At 38.7% G+C, this 14175-nt stretch overlaps 1 protein-coding gene and 1 long non-coding RNA gene across 3 annotated transcripts in view; one reads left to right on the top strand and one right to left on the bottom strand.

The window, feature by feature from the left end:
* The window catches only part of LOC107836779 (uncharacterized), a 150807-nt gene that overhangs the window by 51901 nt on the left and 84731 nt on the right, over positions 1–14175 (bottom strand). The gene's annotated exons all lie outside the window — the stretch shown is intronic.
* Positions 1–14175, top strand: part of LOC103141445 (E3 ubiquitin-protein ligase Midline-1) — a 47161-nt gene that overhangs the window by 12817 nt on the left and 20169 nt on the right. The window contains exon 1 of one of the 2 annotated variants that reach the window (XM_007557097.2): positions 1250–1749. The exons of the other annotated variant lie outside the window; for it this stretch is intronic. The gene's annotated coding sequence lies outside the window, so the exon portion shown is untranslated. Of the gene's footprint in view, positions 1–1249; positions 1750–14175 lie in introns of those variants that run through there. 2 annotated transcript variants of the gene reach the window in all.

Here is a 14175-nt window from a genome sequence, read left to right as displayed (position 1 = left end):
GGTCCCAAGCAGCATTTCATCCAGCTTGACCTGAACACTTTGTAGGTTTCTACATTGTTAGGTCTAAAAGGCCATGAAAGCAGGTATAATATTGATTGTGTTGCACACTGGAGACCTAATTTGGTCACTTTTATTCTTTCAAACAAAAAGAACCAACATGTAAATGAACACAACTATCTTGATCCGCAATCAAAAACAGAGATGAAAAGAAAAAAGTTGTTCAAATGTTAAATTACTCTTAAATTTGTATATAAACCATAAGCTCAATCTGTGTGGTCATTTGACTGCTAATGAACAGACTTACTGCAACACAAGTGCCACACTATCAGATAGTTTTAGCTTTGTTGTAACTATCATTTTAATTGGGCTCTGTGTGTTTGGAAGTCTGAAAATTAAACTGCAATATTTATGAATGAGGACGTCATGATAAAAATAAATTTACGGCTTTCCACTTTAAATATTTACAGCCACTGCTTAACAGAATAAACAGTGCAGAAAGAAAGAAAAGAAGTTGGCAAGTTAATTAAGCCTTAGATTGGCATTTTTACATAAATGTGTTACTTTTATTTTTTTTACTTAGCTGTTGGATTCACATTTTATGCAACTTTGCACACACAGAGAGCAAGATGTTGCTCATGATACATATTTTACAGCAATTCAAGCAGTCAGTTCTTTTTTCATAGCTGCAGTATCAAAGGAAGTGTCTGTGCTTAAATCTTCCTGTTTACCAACGCTGAGCAATAAAATTTGTTGCCTTACATAAACAAAAACTAGCCCGTTTATCGTGGCTGGTGACATGAAATACACTTTGCATAACACAGCCCATACACCAGGTAAATTAAGTTACTGTGCAAGAGAAAAAGACAAGACAATGTGATGACATTAAAATGGCTTGGTTTAAGAAGGAAGAAAGGCTATTTGCAATCAATATAGTCATCTTGATTTAAAAATAAAGACTGAGTTTATTTCCCTAATAGTATCCAGTTCACAATTAGAGAGCCCTGAGTGTGTCATGACAGCTAAGGAGTAAACATTTTGAAGGCTTGCAAAAGTTAGCATCTCTCTAGAATCCAGCTTGTTTCCTAATTTAGAGCTTCCTATTTGTCCATTGACTTTTCGTCCAAAGTCAGACAAATGTCATTGATCTGCACCTGGCTTTCAAGACTGCCTAAATGTGCTACATCCGCATATCCACACGAGTTTCCATGTGAGCAGACATATTGAAACAAATGAAATAAAATCAGCAGGCAGGCACATTGTGTCGCAAGCACATCGCCAGATCAGAGTCCACCTCTCTGTGGCCAGTGATTGGCCTACTTAAAGGCAGGGCACCTCACTGGCACATTTGAATACAGTGAAACAGGGAGCAAGGAATGAACAGACTGAATGGGGGAGGGAGGAGGGGGAATAGTGAGGGGGCGGTGCACTAGTTTGTCCCGTCTCTCTCTCTCTCTGCTGGGTCTGGATGGAAAAGCTTACACAGGCAGAGGAGGAAACATGTCATGAGAGGTGATGACACAGCCACGGAGACGTACTCACATCCTCACTGCCTCCTGGGATTGCTCCTCGCTGCTGTTTTAGCCGCCACCGTCAACCTTCCTGCATCCCACAGAGGAGAGAGAGAGGAAAGAGAGAGAGGAGAGAGAGCGTGAGAGAGCAAAAAAGAGCTGCCGGTCTCCCTCTACAGCTCTCTATCTTCCCGTCTTTTTCACTTTGTTTTTGGATGATGGGATTTTAATCATGTGGAAGGTAAGAGCAGAAGAAGTGGCGTGGGTTTTGTCGCAATGGGCAGTTTGTGATCTTTTGCTGAAGTTTGGGAGTCCCTGGGGGGGTTCCCGCACGCTATAACCCTCCTGACTGTATTCTCAGGAGAAGTGGCAGGTTTACAAGAATGATAATAACAGAGTGCTGGCTTTAGAACTCAACCATTCAGCTCCGTAGACCAGGAGAAACTTCTGCAGAAACAGTTGCTGAACATATGTACAACACAAAGTCTGCTTTTTCATCACAGGAGGCGTGAGTCATTTATCTCGACTCTATACGGCTCCGCAGTCTGTCGGCGTCTTGACAACTTAATTCAACCCCGATTATCCAATTTCTTGTGATACTTTTGATTTTGGGGTGGAGTTTGATTCTGGGTTTTGTGACCCACTTTCATCTGTGTGGTCTCTCAAAACTCAGAGCACACATCTGCAGAAGGAAGGGTTACGTATGTTGTTTGTGCTCAAACTCTGGTTTTGCTAATTATAATTTTTTTTAACCTGGAAAGTCTTTGAATGTTTTTGACCTAATTTAAATGCAACTTTAGATGGAGTGCATGTGTTTATACGAAAATGTAATTATGCATGTGTGTGATTATTTATGCCACATTTATGTGGCGTACAACCCACTTGATTGTGCACCATATTAGCCTCAGAGAAACTCGGACTCTCTGTGCCGAGGCGTGTTTGGTTCGCCTCACTGCACGCGTGTCTTCTGCGTTGAGTGTGTCACAGCTGGGCAACACAAGCTCAGTGTTACCACTCATCAGTTTCACCTGCAACGGATCAGAGAGACTGAGAAAACCGTTGCTTTTGAGGACGCACCGGTCTCAATGAACAAAGACTAAATCCAAGAGAAAAAAACAAAACACCTTTGTGGGATGTTTGGTTTGAAGCTGTCAGAACGTCGACCAATATAGCAACGACAGCAGTGTTCCTGTTTCTTTTCCTGTTTCCACCGACATGTCTCAGTGAGACATTGTCAGCTTGTGTGGCCTTCAGAAAGGAGCGGAGCGGCACTCAGATCCGTCTCTTCCTCCTCCCCTGCCCCACCTGGATATGGACCGTGGGAACTTTGCAGACAATTATCACAAACGCAGCCTTTTAAACTTGCTTCTATTCCTTACGGGACTCTTCATGCAGTTTATGTAAACTTGTCTAAAGGCGAAGTTACTCTATCTTATTTAGAATCAAGGCTTTAACTTTGATCGTTGTTGCTTTGATAATGAGGAAAAAACAGCCTTTTGCTAATAGCATTTCTACCAAAAATATCTCTCCATCTCACCAATGTGTGGCTAACGTGATAAACAGGGAGGTATAACTAATGGAAGGCTTATCACTCTAGATGTTTAATTCGATCTTCAAAGTCGAACGCCTAGTTCACGCTGGAGGGAGGCAGAACCGTTAATTGCTATCTAAACATCCTTGAAATGGGGTGAACACGCTCAAATACAATTTTTTTTTAGTCTCATTCCTCTCCAATTCACCTCATTTTATCCACTCCAGTGGGTTTTTTTAATCACCGACCAAGTAAATTGAGTAATGTTGTCATGGTAACTTCCAGAAATGTGACAATGGGTGCAACTGGTTTATTCAGTAGTGCTGTGGTGGGGATAAGTAGGTCCTTCAGCTTTTTATTCTAAAGTTGGAAGAACTCTCCACAGTACGTTGCAGAGTAGTGTATGCAATACTGCATAATATCTGTGACAACAAGTGGCTGCCTTACCAGATTGGCCTTTTGTTTTTCCATTTTGAATAAAGGCCAAGACAAATGGACTTCTGTTTATCACAACATAGTCATACACAATTAAAGCAATTTATAATTTACTTCTCAAGTAGAAGTAAAAAACAGAAAAGCACTTAAACTATTTTAAAGGAATTTTCTAAGAGTGTCAATAGATGTAAGAAATTCTTGAATATTTAGTTTATTTATTCTCACACAATTCAGTTTATTTTCAGATATTTTTTTTTCTTCTTTTTATGCCATTGCAAGAAAAGGTGGTCCGTAAAGCTATTTAGACATCTTTGTAGGGTTGGAGGGTGATTTATATAACAGAAAATATGCTATTGAATTGGAGATCAAGAAATTCAATAGTGAGAATAATAATAAAAAAAAATGTCTGAACTTTTAAAACTTAAAAAAAAAAATCTAAAGACAAACTAGATCTGGTCGAGGAACTGTATGCATCAGCAACTTCCGTCACAGTGGTGCAGATGTGTGGTACAAGCATCGTCTAAGTGCTGAGGAATTTTTCTTACATGCCCAAATAAAGCTGTGGCAGCTTTATGGGGCTTATGTGGCGACTAAATGATGTATTCTGCAGTGTTAAATTGAAGGAAAGGCTAGCCTGAGTGCCATTTACTTGATGTTGTGTATTCTCCTCGAAATGCAACAAAGTTATGATGGTGTTACCAGCAGCCAATGTTTCAAAGATCAATGAGAATAATCACTATAACATTATGGAAACCTTTTAAATTGAAGACCAAGAGTCTCTGTTAAATTCTAAGGCCTAATTGGGTCCTTAGAATTTAAAGTGCTCAACATTTCACTATGTACAAAAGGTAGTAAACAATTCAGTGAGAGAAAGACAAGATGATGTTCCCTGAGCAATAAGTTTATAGACATTTGCAGAAGCAAACAAAATAGACTTCAAAGTATGAACATGAACAAAGTTACAAACAAATTGTTTCAATTAACATAAACAGCTGCTTTTAAGAGGCATCTCTTTCTTCTTGCAACTGGTAGTAAAGAACTGGTTAGTTCAGGCCTTTTCTGCTATGAATCACTAAACGCTCTAAGAAGAGACACTCCAGCAACTGCAAGCCTGCAAAAAACCTGATGTGTGACAAAAAACAAAAAAAACCAAACACAAAAATCCAAAACCTTGACCAAAAGAAGCACACTTGGGCTGCTCTAATGCAACCCAACTCAAACTTTCCTTAATTTGTTCAAGACATGCCTTTATTCTCCTGTATTCAACTCGCACTGTATGTTTTTGACAAGTGGGAATGATGCTGCAGTGAGTAAAATCAATAGCTGAGAGAGGGAGTGTGAAAATGTATAAATTCACCCTGGCTCTACTCAGAGGAGTGATACTGAGTAGCATGGCATTGACAAACTCAGATTTTGAAAATTACAACCTTAGCTTTAAGCTCAATTCCCAAAATCTGTGTTTAAAACTTGTATGATATAAAATACAAAGTAGTTATTCCTTGTTGTATTGACAGAGGTCACTCACCTGGAATATACTTTTATGTCAAAGTCTATGGAGCGATACATGGTAGCTAAGCTAAGGGACACTAAGGAAAACAAGCGAAGAATGCAGTCTCTCTCTTCCCTGTCCTGGTTGAACATATATATTAACACAGAGTTGGTGTTAATTACGAGGTTTTGGCAACAACATTTCCAAAAACAGGACAACAATTTGGAAGTATGAGTGATTCATGCTGTTTGAAAAGTCTGAAATATAGATGAGAAGATAAACTCTCCAGGTACAGTGAAATAATTTAAATTGATGTTTAACACATCAAGTTTGTCATTGTTGTGCGAGTTTGTGGGTGAGATTTTACATTATGGTTGGGTGGTTTTGTTCTTCCAAAATAGAAAAGAAAGAAAAAAATATTAATTTTTTTCCTACACAGACTTGTTGTAGTTTGTTGCTATTGATTGCTATGCAGGTGTAGCATTAGGGAATTTCTTTTCTATATAGACTGTTCCTCAAGCTAGCAGATAAAAACAGGATATACTAATTCACCACTTTGTTCATGTGGCAGCATTTATAGTACCGGACAAATAAAAATCTTATTTTTTAAGAACAGTTTGTTATTTGTGACATTTTTACTCTACTTCTCAGAGTTCTTTTCATAAGCTGAATTGTCTTTACACTCTAGTAGAGAACATTAGCCTCAACAGCTTTGGACAAACAAGCTAAACTTGCAAGATTAAAATAACTCCATTTCAACTAACTATTTTCAGAGTGCATTTCGGGACCCAAACAGTGTTCTGTGCAGAGATTACCAAAATAAGTCAAAATTTATTAAAACCAGTCAGATGCCCAACTTTAGAGTCATTTGCACCTTAAGTTGCAACAAAATAAGAGCTGTAGTCTCAAAGACTTTTATGTTTGGGGTTTTAATCTTGCTTCACTTCATACTTTATCTGGTTGCATTTGACACTTTTCCATTTTTTTCCTCATAAGGAACTTTTTCTTTAACAGTCCAGTTCTTCAAAGTTGGTAGAATACACTCTGTTCTTGGCCTTCTTCTAAAATTCTACTCTAGCGGAGATCAGAAACAGAACCCCACCAAGATTTATCACATCCTGGAAGAACCAAACTTCACTTGATGTAATGCCACACGAATTTCACTTAGTAGCAGAGATAACCGCTTCACTCTCATTCACCCTGAGTAGTTTACATCAAATGTATGTTGCGTGGCATGAGCCACATGCACTGGCCTCATTCCCCTCCAGCACTCTGCTCATGCATACTCATGCCATGCAGCTCTTTCAAAACATTTTATTAGCCAATCAAAGCAGCCAAGATAACTTTCTGGGAATGAGTGCTACATTATCACTTTCATCAAAGCATTACTGAGTAATTGTGGTGATGGAAGGAAACTTCAGCCAACTCTTAAAAGTGTGCGGTGAGGTTTTTGTTCCGTTTGTTTCTCCCCTATTTCCTAATCGCAGTTTATCTCACGTTAAATACAAGCAGGAGAGAGATTGTGACGCAGGTAGAAAGTTAGGCACAGGAAACTTCTAAATACATATTTTCAGAACACCATCATTTCCACAATACAGCTCGGCTGAAAATGGATGAACCCCTCCTGCAAATTTTGGTTTATTGGCTAAATTAAAAACTGTTCAAGGTGTATATAATGAACAAGATACACCAGAATAGTTCAAATTCAATTCAAATTTCTAGTTTAAGGAGTATAATTTCTCTATAAATTGGTCAACCCTCTAGATTGGCCTTAACAGTATACATTTGCAAATCAGTTGTGGTCTCAGGCACAAGTGATCCAAGAAATCATTGGTTGTATTGTGTACTTGAGATAGACCACCATAAATACCTGGACTGTCATTTTATTGGATGTTTGATATCTGTCCAAGTCAAGAGAAATTCCAAGAGGATACAACAAAATCCAAGGCCCTGAATTGGAAGCATAGTTCACAATTGACAGTGAAAGAAAATGTGGGTGCACCACCTGGTGGGACGTAGAGGAAACTATCATCTGCTGTCAGACTGCGGAGGAGACAGGTGGCTACCTCAATTGACTGCAAATAAGATCCAGAAGGACGTTTTGGCAGCATAAACATAAGGTAAAAACTGAATGCTAAAGGTCTCAATGCTTAAACTCAGGAAATGCACTACTACAGGCCCAAAAGCACAGGAACTGTCAGCTCCAATTTGCTCACCGCAAAATAAAAACAACTAAAAAAGGTTTTGGGGTTCTAGTCTGTGGAGCGATTAATCACAACTGAAAGAAAATAGAATGGAAACTTGGTAAACTGGCATCTCTGAGGGAAAAGAAAGGGACTCAGTGATGCTCTGGGACAGCTTTAGAGTCTTCTGGCACTGAAAACCTGCAGGATGCGGAGGACAAAATTGATTCAATCAAGTACTTGGCAATCTTAGGTGGGAGTCTCACACCCTCTGTGAGGAAGCGGACTTTTAGAGTGGATGTTATTCCACCATAGTTTTGTTAGAGAAGTAATCCTAATATTCTTTCCAAAAGCATGTGGCTTAATATTTAGGAAGTTTCCAAAACCAACATGTTTACTTTAGTGCCTCATGAGTCTTTTTGTTAATGCCAGTGAGCATCAAACATACCGTCAACATCAGACTTGTTTCATGTCTCCTATAATCTCCTGCCCCACAAACATTGCATTGAATTTTTTTAGCTGTACCACTGAGGCCAATCTGGGTCACACAAGGCAGATCCCAGACAGACCTTGCCACGCACAAACAATCACAAACGTCTCCCTCCATTATCGTCACTAATAGCCTCTGCATCCCAGACTATGACCAACCAATCCTGTTAAAGTGTGACTGCCCACTTCTGACCATGAAAGGCCTGGATTGGTCACAGCCGGTGTGGCAGGAAGCGGATTAGGGATAAAAACGTGGCAGGGTTTCTGAGAACCGAAAACACAAGTGTTTGTGTAGCGTTTGGCTATTTTTAGTGTCGGTAACGTTATAAGGCCTGGAAATGAAGAATCATACAGCACAGGGAAAGCAAAAGGAAGGCCAAGATGGAGAGGGAAAAAGGTGGAAGAGATGAGAGACATCCAATTCTCTGCTGAGTTTGACATCTAAAGCTAAAAGCTTTTGATCCCTCATCTAAAACTCCAGCTTGGACCTCGTTAGCTTTCGCTCTGGGCATGTTCCTTGCCAAAATACATTTCCTCATCCTGTGTCCTAATTGGACTTATATTACAATATGTGCAAGCAAGACTGCAGACTGTATGGAAACAAGTTCCTCTAGCCTATACCGCAAGAAATTCCACCAACTTTCTATAAGAAATGCTTTGGGGGGAATGTAGCATCAGGCTTTCCACGTGATTAGAAGTGCATAGAGTTTTAGAATAAATCCTTTCCTGTAGAAATCAATTAGTATGGCACATTTTTTGCAGCTTGGGTCCGGATTGCGCGACCTCTTGTAAAGCCAACTGGTTCTCAACCATGAAGCGGGGTCAAGGGTTAATCTGGCATTAGCCACCCAGTGCTGCTATGGAGGCAGATTATGTTATCCCCCCTCAACCCCTCCGGTTTCCTCCGCAAATCCAGTAAACAGTTGTGGGATCTATTGAATTCTTTGAGAGATTGATGCAAACAAGGTGTCGAAAGGGTGAAAGGTTGGAAGAGACGGAAGAGTAGATTTGACTCAACGATGCACATCAAGAGCTGAATTATTTGGTATTTAAGAACAGAAACGTGAATTATTTAGTGACAGTTCTTTTAGTGCATCTTCATTCGGGAAGTAGGTTACATTTAGGGGCAAGTGGTGCACTTAATTCCACATCCAACACTAAAATCTTTACTTTTTCTTTGCAAGGAAGTGCTAATGCATTTGCTTACAGTTAAATCTCTCCCATCAGTTTTCACTGGGCAAGGTTTGTTTTGGACCTGAGGGATGACATTATGAACGTTGACAGCCAGATATGTTTACCCTCTGAATTAGATGCCTTTGCCCTTTTCTATCATTCTGCCATGTGCTCTGCTATATTTTTCCGCCTCCTCCGAGCTGAGCGAGATGGAGAGAGAATTGGAACGCCGAGATCATGAAGTGACACACACAGTGTACGCTGATTATGTGAGCCAGGTCAATGGGAATGACCTACTTCTTGTATCTACATCGTGGACTGCCACAGTTGCTCGCATCAAATCACAAAATGGATCCCTGCACACATGTTTTTTTTTATTCAAACCAAGGTTATGTGGCTTTAACGTATTTACTGTAATTACTGCCAAGATTTGGCTTTTCCACTCAGTTTACCTCGACGGTTATCAAAAATATCATAAAAGGCTAAAAGTCCCACTTTCCCGCTAGTTAATAGCGATTAAACATGCAAGTCACATTAAATGCAAGCATTTATTATGTGCACTGTAAAACCAAGCCAAGCATTCCCTTTTAACAAACACGAACTCAGTCCCGCCTCTGTTTTTGCCCACATTGTGCTTTTGTCAAATCAGTTTTTAGAAAATAAAAGGGTACCCATTAAAATTTTATTCCAGCCTAAACTGCGAGTGGAAGGGAAAGCCGCTACCTTCCTGGATCCACATTTAATGAAAGATTTAAGAAGTGGGGCCCAGACTTTGTGGGAGGGAGATGACCCAGAAATAAACTGGAAGCGAGATCAAAAGTTGAAAGACGTTTTAATTTCTGAAAAGCTCCGTGGTTCTGTTGTTCCAGTGAACATTTGTTTGTCAGGTAACTTGTGGATTACAAGCAAAACAATAAATGGAAGGTGACGTAATACTTTACACCAAAGGTTGTGTTGGAATTCATGGATAAGAGATTTTATAGAAGATTTCTTTCAAAGTAACTATGGCAAACGGCAACAGTTTTGGCATTTCTATATAGACAAAGGTTGAAATTGAGATACATTTTAGCAGTTTTTACTGCCATCTCTAAGAGGCTAATGGACTTTAAACTTTAGTGAAAAAAAATCAAGAGTATTAATTACATTTTTTTTTCTTGAGGTTGAAATTCAAGTGATCAATTAAGTGATAAAAATGGATTTCAATAAAATGTTCTAATTGCCCTGTACTTATTTGAATTAACATATGGGACTATATGTAGTCCTGAACGGGACCTAATTGTAAAGTCCCAACATATATAATTTGCAGCAAATGTGCTCTGTTTGAATAAACTCAATTGTTTAAAAAAAAAAAAAAAAAAAAAAAAAAACTAAAATAAGCTGTTTCACCAATTTTTGCATGGATTTCTATAATCAAAATTCCCACTTGTAAAGTTGATGGTCCCCAACCAAGTCCAAGTTTAAATTCAATATGGCTACTTTGTACACAACATGTCTCACACTGTGGACATTTTTTTAACCATTTATTTGAACTTTGATTGTTTCTATAAATGTAAGGTATTACACATAATACTTCACATTTATGGTCAAAATTTGTGAAAATTGTCCTTTTTTGCTTGAATGATTGAAAATGCTGGAAAATGCCTTGCTTTGGTTTGTATTATTATAGTAAGCAAGGAATTCTAACACCAAATCTTAGCTAGCAGTAGCTTTATGGCACAGAAATAAAATGATTCCTACCGTAACATTTTAAAATTGAAATGTTGTAGCTACTTTTATATCTTCAACAAAACATGCTGCATTAAAACAGCAATTTAGTTTTATTTGACAACACAACAGGCTCAAAATCTAACATTAAGAAAGTTTTACTCCATTTGAGGTGGCTTTGTTTGGTTTTTACCAGCAAGTTGCTTGCTTTGCTTGTGGATTTAAACCCATGGAGTGGACCATTTGTACTTGGAAGTTGGATTTTTCCAGTTCCAGTTCATAAAAATGTAGTTAAGTGCTCCCTGAAGTAGGAATTGCAATCCTGGGCCACTATAAATTGAAATCCAGAATTTTTTGAAGTGGTAGAAATAAAATGCTTATTCATCCTGCTCATAGTTTGTTTTATTAAACCAGTCTCACAGGGCACATTCAAACATATATTTGTGATTTTTTTTTGTTGATTGTTTTGGGTTTTTTTCCACTGTTGCAACTAGAGCACAGAAAGTGGGGCGTGAGGTTATTCCCAGATTTAGTTCGCAACAAAACTTTTAAGCCGTGTTCCAAACGCAAACATGGAGACATTGACATAAAAAAAAAGCAAGAGACGTTGGGGTATGCTTGTGAAAACATGTTGTGGTAAGCAGGCTGTTTTTCATTAAACTCTTGTCTAAACTGGTGTAGTCATGTTGAAGCAAATACATTCTCAGGAAAGTAAGTATGGCAGGGGGTGGGAGTGTGGGGGGGTAAGAATAATATACACATTATTTACATTATGCCTGTCAAAGGATGCATGTTGGGTAAAATCATGTTAACGTAAAAATAGGTATTCAAACAACATGCTATAAATATTAGTTTGTGATCAGTTCCAAAGATATTTTCTGCTCATAGGCAGCAGCTGCAGCTCAGAGGAGGTGGGACAACACTAAAGCATTCCTCTAATCAGTTTTGTATTGCCCCCCACTGAAGACTATTGGTACTGACACTGCTGAGGTGCCAGCATGGCAGACTAGTCATTTACATACTGTGACAGCTCTGGCAGTCCCGAGGCACAAAGTGACGATGGAAAAAGTAAAGAACTTAGATTTTTTGTAAAATCATATACATTTTTTCCCCCAGCATCCCCACGTTTTTTTTTTTTTCCTCCTTCCCCCCCGTCTCTCTTCTTTTGCTTTGTTCTCAGTCACCTCCCTGCACGGTTCAACAGTGTCACCTACGGTATGGTTAGAGGCATTTCACCCTCTCTCGGCTGCCTGTTTCAATTTGTGTGAGTCTGTGAATGCATAAGAACAAACAAATTAGTTTAAAGTGTTTTCATCTGAATTCAGTCGATCTTTTCTCTTTGGTCAATAAATGCCTTCAGGATCCCTCAGTGTCGAGCACAAACTAATCACAGCTCTATCAATTTTTACCATTCCTGGCTTTGTTTGAAAGATTTTTTTAAGCCTTACTGCTGCTTTCTTTCCTTCAATAATGCTGTTGGCGGTTGATATTACTTGACTGACTGCTGAGTGAACAAAGTGACTGCATAAAAATGTCTCGGGACATTTTCAGCCAATATGTCCTTCATTACTGAAGCCCTATTTACTTTGGATTTTGTCCATTTCTGCACAACACTCTGTGCTTCAGTTGTGCACATATAGCTACTTTAAAATTAAATGCATGAAATCAACTTGATGGTTACTCATTGCTGTGTGGTGGAAACGTACTTGTTGCAAATATCTTAATGTGATCAAACTGGAAAGGAGTGCTTTACTTCACTGGGAGAATTTTTGATTCATCCCTCTTATATTGGAGGGTTTTCAGCATGAATAACCCGATTCAAGTCAGGTAAAATTAATTAAAGTCGGCTGTTCCCCAGACACAGAAGTGGACGTCTACATGGGCTTTGGATCATTTTTCTTCTGCTTTGCCTAAGTGGGGTTGAGTGTAAGATCACAAACCTTGGCTGGACATTCTTCTTCAGAAACATGACCAGAATTTATGTCTCTGTTGGTCCCGAAGCAGCAAACCAACTTAGACCATCAGGCTACTACAAATATATTTCCCTGCATTTTCATTTTCTGAAATGTTGTGCTGGTTTTACGTCAGAGGCCTGCAGTGCTTTAGATGTGTTTAGTAATAAGTGAATTTACTAGGCTGACCATATTTTCTCCATTTGTGAATTGTGGTGACCAAAGACTTGGATATGGCTCTCCGTCTAGACAGTCAGTAAATATTTTTCTGTTCTTTAAAAGACCTTTAGCCTCATATTTAAAGATATTAGGTTACCTTATGTTGTCAGGCAAGTTTCATTGAGTCCACAGGTCACACAATATACAAGCCTATGTTAGGAGGTTAGAGCTTCATTTTTGTACAAATGGTCCTGTTAATTTTAATTGTTTTCCCCCTAATAAATTATGAAAGCAGTTAAAAACAGATTCATTTGCTTAGTTTATCTTTTCCAAAAATTAAGTACAAGAGAATAAAAAAGAGACGGAAGGGTGGAAACATTCTTTTATGGCACTAAATATTAAATATTTTTTTGCAGAAATATCTTTCAGTTCCTTTTTTTTATCAACACAAAACCGTTATCCGCTTTCACATGGCCTCAAAAATGCTACCACTGCAAAACTCTCAAGTGGGGTACAGTTTATCTGCAGCACTTTTCCCCTTCTTTAAGATCAGAGGAAACCATGCATGAGAATGAGAAAGATACTCAGAGCTCTTTGCATCCTATTGTCTGACGCACCAATGCTTTAATCTCAGCCAACAGTGACATCTGCTGAAAATCCTGCTTGGTGAGATAAGACTGGACACATTTCCTGCATCAGAAATGCATGCGTTATATCACAGAAGCGCACTTATTCTGTTACCGCTTTTGTGCTTTATGGAAGTTTGACTTCTGAATAGAAGCAACGTTCATGAAATTGATGTTATCCGAAGTTTCGGAAATTGCCAGAGGACAGTTTAATTCAGCAAATGTCCAAGCATTGTTGTTGCTCTGTGCACAACACTGGCACTCTCCAGGTTTGATGGTATCAGTGTTTACTGTTGCTTCTCAATGCAATTTGACCCAGGTCTATCTAGACATCCATTTGTGTCGAAATCCACTTTTAGAAACAAACAGCATTGTTGATTTAAAACCAGTGCTGCATAAGTTCTCCAGAACGCCAATTCAATTTTACACACACGAAAAACGAGAAATGGTTGTAACACTTCAATTTTTCCATAAGAAACGACTTGCACATCATGTTACTCTTACTTTGTATTGGTACAATTTCTGAGAATTTCAGTATGCCTACATCCTTGAATAGAAAGATCCACTGCCTTAGCTTGAGGAGATAATACAGAATTATATATATATAAAAAAAACAACTAAATCAGGAATCATCTATCCGAGCAAAAACTGTACAGCATACAAAACAGGCCAAATCTCTCCCACAAGCTAAAAACAAAAGCCTCCCACCCCAAAAAAGACTTGACAAATAAAGATGCAAAAATCCACAATTTAAAAAAAGCATGTAAAATTATATGTATAGAAATCTGACCATGCTATGAGGCCACAGCTGCTGCACCAACATACTCTGTACATCTGTCACTACTTTTATCAGCTGTGCAAGACAACACTGACTCTTAAAGTCAACTGGTTTCTACCACATTTTGAACAAACCGGGTCAAGAGTTC

This window comes from Poecilia formosa, unplaced genomic scaffold (genome assembly GCF_000485575.1).
Source record: "Poecilia formosa unplaced genomic scaffold, Poecilia_formosa-5.1.2 Scaffold83, whole genome shotgun sequence".
Lineage (NCBI taxonomy): Eukaryota > Metazoa > Chordata > Actinopteri > Cyprinodontiformes > Poeciliidae > Poecilia > Poecilia formosa.
Note: the sequence above shows the minus strand (reverse complement) of the source record. Positions and strands in the feature narration are given on the sequence as shown.